The sequence below is a fragment of the Erythrolamprus reginae genome, chromosome 7 (genome assembly GCF_031021105.1).
Source record: "Erythrolamprus reginae isolate rEryReg1 chromosome 7, rEryReg1.hap1, whole genome shotgun sequence".
Classification (NCBI taxonomy): Eukaryota; Metazoa; Chordata; class Lepidosauria; order Squamata; family Dipsadidae; genus Erythrolamprus; species Erythrolamprus reginae.
Genome location: NC_091956.1, coordinates 62500599 through 62509565, shown reverse-complemented (window position 1 = coordinate 62509565; position 8967 = coordinate 62500599).

The following is an 8967-nucleotide window of genomic DNA, read 5'->3' as shown; positions in this document are numbered from 1 at the left end:
GGCCAATGGTGTCTTGCAGTAACCTTGCCCTGGAGTGGGTAGGGAATGGAGATTCTACAGTAGCCTTCTCCTGCCATGGCCACAGTCACCAAGCCACACCCCGGCCAAGCCATGCCCAAAAAACCAGTAGTAAAAAAAAATTAATCCCACTACTGCTTCCAACCTGCTAGATAAAGTACATTCTAAGAGATAGAAATTCTACAGTATCCATCCCATCTTTCCCCCCTAACTTGCTTGGGACTGCACAATATCTGAATTTGGACTTTTCTCAGGGAAAATTCTGTGTTGCCACAACTCAAAACACAACAAAAAAAAGGATTATCGTATTTTACTTATTATTAGAGTTGGAAGGGACCTTGTAGGTCATCTAGTCCAACCCCCTGCTGGTGCAGGAGACCCTTTGCCACTCCAGATGAATGGCAGTCCAATCTCTTTTTGAATGTCTCTAGTGTTGGAACGTTCACACCTCTGCAGGCAAGCCGTTCCACTGGTTGATTGCTCTCACCGTCAGAAAGTTCTTACTTTCCAGGTTGAATCTATCCTTGGCCAGCTTCTAACCATTGCTCCTTGTCTGGCCTTCTGGTGCTTTAGAAAACAGCATGACCACCCCCCCTTCTCTGTGACAGCTCCTCAAGTATTTGTAGACTGCTATCATGTCCCACCAGATCTCCTCTTCGCCAGACTATCTATGTTCCTGCAACCTTTCTTCGTATGTTTTAGTTTCCAGTCCCCTTATCATTCTAGTTTCAATGTCTTTTTTGTAGTGTGGTGACCAAAACTGAATGCAGTACTCTAGGTGTGGTCTAACTAGGGCTTTATAGAGTGGTATTAGTAACTCCCTAGTGTTAGAGTAATTCAGCATTCCAGTAAAACTGGAGCTGCGTGTGCAGCTTTGTTCTCTGGTGTGCGCACTGTCCCAGCAAGATTTTGCTTCTACATCTGCGCAGGAAGCAATATCTTGCAGGGGGACATGCGCATGTGTGAGATTTTAGCAATTTTTTGCTTCTGCGCATGCATGGAAGCAAAAAAATTGCCGAATTCTTTCTCCCGAAGCTGTGCATGCAGCGCATCGGTAGCAGCAACCCCCACCCGACACATTTATATAACAAGGCAGGCCTGGAGCTGCCAAGCAATGGGTTTTCCATCCCAGCCACTAGTATGAGTGATGATTGTGTGTTTTTTTATTGGGTTAATTTTTATTGCTACTATTTATGTACTATGTATTTTTAAATTGTTTACTGTTTTATTGTTGTAAGTCGCCCTGAGTCCACAAGGAGAAGGGCAGCCTATAAATTAAATTAAATTAAATTAAATTAAATTGTAACTTTATTTTGCCCTTTTTTGCCCATATATTTTAGTTGTCACCATAGGAATTGAATGGAAAAATCCTCAACAGCAAAGAATTTTCTCATTAGTAAATCTTATTACTGAAAAAAATGTCCTGTTCTGCTTCTGCATCTTTTTATTTCTCCAACATGGAAAGTTAAGGAAAGTTCAAGAGAAAGGATTTATTGAACTGCTAATGAGGGACTTATTACCTTTTAACTTCTTATTGATGAAACCTTACAGCTAGAGTCCTTTTCTTCCCACAAAGAAAGCCATTTTACATACTGTCTGCAGGTCTATTGTATCATGTGCTATGTACATATTATTGTTTACTCTTCAGCAAACGTCTTTGGCATTAAAAAAAAAAACATTTATTATTTTACTTTAGGCTACAATTGATTTATATTGATAATGAGCCATCAAGCTGATGTCAGTTCTTAGCAACTACATAGATTTTTCCAAGATGATTTGTCCTCAAATTAGTCCTTCAGATTTTCCAAAGGTGTACTCTTCAGAAATGGAACTAACATGCACTCTGATGCTAATAATCCTCTTTTCTCTTTCCCGCCCGTGCCCCCTTCACAGCATTACGGACTTCTCCAGAGAGTACTGTATAAAATGCTTTAATGGGTTGCATGATTGATTGACTGGAGATTTGACAGAGCAACTTTAATCCTAGATTTCTGAAGGAGATGAAATTAAAAAAACTCCAAGGTATCTTGTGTTCTTTGTTACTATGATTTTATGTTGTAGGTTAATTATTCCTGTATAGCATCATATAAGGTCATCCTGCTGTTAATTTGTTGATATATCAGTAATGAAAAAAACAGTTCCATATTAGTTAACATTATTAGATGTTTTTAATCACTATTGTGAAAAATGAATTTAAACTAATATGTAACACAACTCGGATTACATTATATAAAAGCAAACCAAATATAAATGTACATTTTAATCATCAAATTATATGAAAGGGTCTCCTCAGTAGAATCTATAGCTTTAGCCATCATAATCCATTGCAATAGAAAAATAATTTGGGTGGACTTTGAAAACTGAATTAGTCAAGACATGAAGAGTAAGAAATAAACTAGATAGAGGGAGATAATTCTCTTCAAATGCAGGATGGAAAGCAGAACATATTTCTGCTTCACTCAGGTATTGGTAATGAGAAAATTTATTTTTAAAACATCCTAAAGACATGAGCTTTCAGAACTGGGTATATTTATAGACTGAAAACTGGACAGAAAAAAATGAAGAACTTCAGGGACAACAGAAGCCCATAACTATTGTAAAGCCATTGGTCGACAACAAGCAGTATTGCTTCTAATACCTTCTATTTTTCCAACCATTGCTGGAGATACTGCATTTGCATGTGGTATTCTGATCAGGTTCTCCAGATAGTGTAGGCTTCCTATTACTCATTGTTCTGCTACCAGTAGTCTAAAAGCTGAGGTGAGGATTTGTGTTTGCGTTTCACAACAAATTATTGCAAACATGTGAATAATATTAAGTATAATTGATTATTTTGAATATAACTTGTGCACCATATGAATTACATTTGAACATACAGTGATACCTCATCTTACGAACGCCTCTTCATACAAACTTTTCGTGATACAAACCCGGGGTTTAAGATTTGTTTGCCTCGTCTTAAGAACCATTTTCCCCTTACGAACCCGAGCCCAGGTGCGTGCGCTTTCTTACTGCGCGTGTGCGCCCTTACTGCCACGGGGATTTCCTTTCCTTGTGACTGCCGGGCCGCAGAGATTCCCCACCTCCGGACTGCCAACGCAAACTGTTGCTGGCCAAAGCGCCTGGGATTTCCCATTTGCTTGCGGGGAATCCCGGCTGTAGCAAGGACCAGCACTTCAGCCTCAGACAAGGCTCCCTGGCTCTCACTCCGTGTCTGGCATCCACTTCCTTCAGGGGAGTCCCTTCAAGGCGCCCAAAGGAGGGGGCTTTAATTCCTCCAACCTTCCATCCCCGCGGACCCTTCTCGACGCCTCCCTACCAACCGCCGAGGAAGAAGAAGAGAACAGAAGTACCCGTGTGAGGAACTAGAAGGACGCCTGTGGGGCTGGGTGGGAAGAGCTGGGCAGAGGAAGAGGAGGGCGCAAGGCAGGGTTTATTCCCAGCCTTGCTCCTGAAGGCCAGACCGCAAAGCAAGTGTCGGAGTCGCGCTGCCCCACCAGCCAACACATAGTTCGGCAGTGAAAACAAGCCAGGACTTTGCACTTTAATGGAAACCATCTGCTGTTCAAACAGGGAAGGAAGGCTCGCTTATAATCTGTTCTGTCTGGGTGCCCCCAGACTTCAACACCAACTGGAAAAAGCAGCCAGACACGCTGGTAAAAGCAAAAGCACTTTATAGTGTGAAAAATAAACACAGAGAAAAACCTGTTCTTCCCAACAGGCAGGCTATGAGACTTCACAGCAGAGTCCTGATGGCCAGACAATACAGCAGACTTCTTGCTGGCACACCCACCACTGTAGAGAATAAGACCCACGCCTTTTCCCCCCAAGGTTTCAGTATTCAAAGTCACAAACCAGAATTCCAAGACGCCAAAGATCACAGCCAGGTCCCAGGACTCCCAAAGATAATACTCCACAAGCCAGGAAGGGTGGGTCTGCCTTTTCAGCCTTTCCAGAGAGCACCACACCCAAACCCAGCTGTTGCCTCTTTAGTGCTGAAAGTACCTGGCTAATTGTCCCCTTCGTTGTGTTGCTCTTCTCTGCCGGAGATCGATTATTGCTTGTGCATTTTCATCTAAGGAATCTAGGCTGCTTGCTGGGGAGAGCTCTCTCTCGGGGGACTCTGGCTGTCCTCCCTCTCCCTCAGCCTGAGATTCCTCCTCCCCGTCTGCCTGAACCTCCTGTTCCTCATCCTCCCCCTCTGAGCAGGAAGCCGGCAGAGGATCAGCCGTTCCCTGAGGGGCCTCAGACGGAATCACAACATAATCCTTTCAAGAAAAGCTGGGGAAGGGAGGTGTGAGGGGGCAGTTAGTGGAAAGGAGCAGCGATCGCTCGACTGAAACACAATGGGAGAGAAGAATCGGGTCCTCTTTGCCCACCTGCCCGCCTTCCCAGCAGCGCCGAAGCTTCCGAACTTCTTCTTTTGGAAGCTGGGAGAATCAGGGAAATGCCAGGGACATCGTTGCCTCCTTTCCTTGCAAGGCGATTTCAGGACTGAGAAGACAGGCGAACAAGCTCCTCGGGAGTCAGGACATCAAGCCTTGCTTGCTGCTGGGGGAATCTCGCGGGAACAGGCAAAAAAACCACCAAGGCAGAAGGGATTTCAGACTGCGGTCTTGGGAAGCCAGAGTGCGGCGGCGGCACATTTCCTGCGGTAGCCCCGGTTTCTCACCATGGACCGGCAAAAACTGCAATGGAGGGTTGTTCGATCCACATCCTTCTCCCCAAAAGGGAGCACCTGTCCTCGGCTTTTGTGCACCGAAGCCTTCAGTAGCCAAAACTTGGAGACCTCTATGATGGAGCGCTGCCCAAAAGACAGTGGCGACTCCGACGCTTGCTTCGAGGTCTGGCCTTCAGGAGCAAGGCTTCTCCCCTTCTTCTGCCCGGCTCTCCCCACCCAGCCCCATGGGCGTCCTTCTAGTTCCTCACGAGGGTCCTTCTGTTCTCTTCTTCTTCCTCGGTGGTTGACAGGGAGGCGTCGAGAAGGGTCCGCAGGGATCGAAGGTAGGAGGAATTAAAGCCCCCTGCTTTGGGCTCTTTGAAGGGACTCCCCCAGATTCCCCTTTACCTGCCGCCACCCCCAAAAACTTTCTAGGAGGGTGGAAGCCCCAGCTTCCCGCCCGTGTCAATCCATCCATGAGGCTCCTTCCGGGCAGCCTCTGCTGTTTTTTCCCCCACCTCCTCTACCCACCCCCAAACAAGGATCAGAATGCCGGTGGTAATAAAGCAAAAGGGGTGAGGTTTTGGATGGGCTTGCACGTATTATTCACTTTTACATTGATTCCTATGGGAAACATTGTTTAATCTTACGAACTTTTCTTCTTACGAACCTCTTCACGGAACGAATTAAACTTGTAAGAAGAGGTACCACTGTATTTGAACATAGCTTGTATACCATGTGCATTAGATTTGTTCCACGTGCACTCAATATTTAGAGAAATTCACAATAATACCTACCTGAGGTAAGAATTTTAGGATTATGAAAATATCTGCTTGGTGACTCATTGTTTATCCCAGTAATTGGGAATAGCAGGGAGAATGTTTGATGAGAATCAGCTATATCTATTAGTGCAGCAGTAAAACACTCAGCAATATTAAATAAGATAAGACAGGTGTGTCATGATATATATTGTTTAGGTTGTTTGAGTTAACCATTAACTTGGAAAGAGCTGTTATTATTAGGGTAAGGAGGCTGACCCTGAAAAAAGTAAAGTTCTAAGACTTCCTGCAATGTAAAAGGACAATTTAATGAAATCCCTGGAACTTTTTTGTGTGTTTGTCATCTGGGTGTTAAACAAATGTTTGGGAATGTCTAAATAGACTTTCAAAGTGGAGGTATTAGTTTATTTACACAGGAAGCATCCTTTGTTTGAGCTATGTCCTAATTTACAAAATGCATTGGCAATTATGGAAGAAATTCCAGATTTCCACACCCAGATAATTAACGTGTTTTACAACAATTGAAAAACTAGTTCCTAAATGAAATGCAAGGCATCCTTACTAAGTTTTATGCTTGCATGTCTTTAGCGAACTCTAAATTAGAAATAGTTGAATATATATCAAGTTTATTTACATCATTTAAAGTGGTCAAGTTTTTTCTAAATTGTATGCAATTCTTTAACACATTTCCGTAATTTTTTAAATAAATTAACAATTACTTGAAGCCACTGAATGCCGAACTTTTCATAAATTATTCTCTATAATGGTGGTACAGCAATACTACAATATTGTAATTGATTCTACATGGCAGTAACTCTAACAATAGCTGCAACATCATTATTGCATTAACCATGATATCCAAACCCTGACTTGTACTACTGACAGACCCACCCAATCTCAGTTTCCATTCATGAGACTAAACCAAGAGCAAGTAGTTCTCAGGCAGGAAAATCATTTATGTCAAGAACCATCAAATGAGGCTTCAAGGCCATAAAGTACAGAGCCAATAATTCACAGCAACCTGTAATGTGAGAAAATAAAATGTAAGAGGTACAGTGTTCCCTCGATTTTCGCGGGTTCAAACTTCGCGGATAGCCTATACCACGGTTTTTCAAAAAATATTAATTAAAAAATATTTCACGGTTTTTTCTCTATAACACGTTTTTTCCACCCGATGACGTCATATGTCATCGCCAAACTAATAATTTTTGCAAATAACAAAAAAAATAATTATTGTTAATAAATAATTATGTTTATAAATATCAGGATCACTAAGTGTCTTATTCAATGGTGAGTACCAGTAATAATGGTGAGGAAATGGGTGTTAAGGGAATGGGAAATGGTAATTTAGGAGTTTAAAGTGTTAGGGGAAGGCTTGTGATACGGTCCATAGCCAAAAATGGTGTATTTACTTCCGCATCTCTACTTCGCGGAAATTTGACTTTCGCGGGCGGTCTCGGAACACATCCCCAGCGGAAATTGAGGGAACACTGTATATGGATATATAAAAGGGGACTGAGCTATCTTAAGTAAAGTGGTTGCAATCTAAGTTATAATAGATATTACTATTCAGCTGCAATGTCCAAGAGACTTCTGCTAAATTCAAGCATAGTTAAGACATGTAGTTGGGGGGATTGTGGGAGAATTAGTTTGGAGAGCCTAGTAGTACCCTTTATTTACCTAATCTTTATTTCACTTGTCATTAGCAGCATGAGAAATATTAACTGATAGATAATTGGGCATATACAATTTATGAGTGGTATGTCTGTATGTATGTTTGTTTAGAAAATGGGGTTTTAAAAATATTTTTAAACTGTAATTTAGATTTGTTGTAAATTGTTTCACTTTGTTGTGAGCCGCCCCGAGTCTGCGGAGAGGGGCGGCATACAAATCTAAATAATAAATAAATAAATAAAATAATTCTCCTTATAGGACTTTGTGTATAAATTTTTAAAAAATCATCTCAAGATCTTGTTTCATCTTCAGTTTTTCCAACCAGGCAAGGCCTCTCTGATTCAGATCAGACTGCTGCTCAAAACAGTAAACTACTACATAGTGGTTGAAATATATCCAGCCAAATTTGCAATCAATAAATTATGGCTTTTATAGTTTGCTATATCACTTGTTGAAATACTCATGCAGTACTTGCATCTTGAACTGCCAACCTTCCAGTAGATAAGTCCAGAGTCTTAACCGCTTGGTCATTGCAAACCTAGAGTCATCCTATTCTTATGCTAATAAGAGTTATTAATTTTATGGCTTTCTATTTTATACATAATTATACATAATTATCCTAGGTGGCTCACAACAACATGTAATAAAACCCCCCAAATAATCCACAAAACCCTTATTCAAAAAGATAATTATGGTAATAACGAGGACAGGCCAACATCACCTAACTGATGGCTAAGTGAATCTAGAAAACTTTCATAGTTTATTTATTTATTTTGTCCAATACACAATGAGGGTTTTAGTGGGTATACACATAGTAAACTACATGATGAAGGTTATAGAGGATATACTCATAGTAAAATATATCTAAGAAAGAATAGAAGAAAAATTATAAGAATAGAACATATCAATGAAAGAATAGAAGAGATATAGGAATGGCCCAAGAGCAGCATGCCCCTCCTTCCCTACTCCAAGCTCCAGAGACCTTTGAAAGAGGAGGGTGTGAGGCTGGTGGAGTGGGAAGTAGGCCCAAGCCTTGTGGAAACTCATGAGGGGAATAGGGGAAATAAGCAGAGATGTGCTGCAGCATACCAGCAGACTGTCATAAAGGCAAACGACCACAGAAATACCGCAGCAGCCATAACTGGTCATAGCTTTTGAGGACTCCATCATAGCTTATTATGATGCTAAGTGACTGGTTTTAAGTAGAGGACCTGCTAAACAATAGACAATTATAAACAATATACAATAATAATAAATAATCCATCAGTATTCATTTATTTAAGGAAATAATTTACATGCTACACCTGAGTGTGAAATGTCTGATGTTAGGTGTAAACTAACCCATGAAATTGCCAAATCAGCAGATAACATCTGCTAATTCCACATTAAATCCTCCAAAAGATGCTGTTGATTTGTAGAATCTGATCTCATCCTCAGTGTCTATATATATAGTGTATATGACATGAATCCTTTACCTCAAGCTGTAGGCAGCTTCCTAAAAATCCGGCAGCAAACTTGTACAATACAAAATTAGCCATCCATTTATTGAAAATTGCAGAAGTCTAAGGCTACAACTTTTGCTGTTAAATTACTAAATTTTTAAATATAGCTTTGTTTTAAAGCGATTTTAAAGTATTTTGATACATTATAAAAAAAGATGCTTTTGTAAAATCAGAACTGCAGAAAAAATAATTGCTGCCAACCTGCCTTCCATTGAGGACCTGTATACTGAACAAGTCAAAAAGAGGGCGGGTAAAATATTTACTGACCCCTCGCATCCTGGACACAAACTGTTTCAACTCCTACCCTCAAAACGTCACTTCAGAGCACTGCACA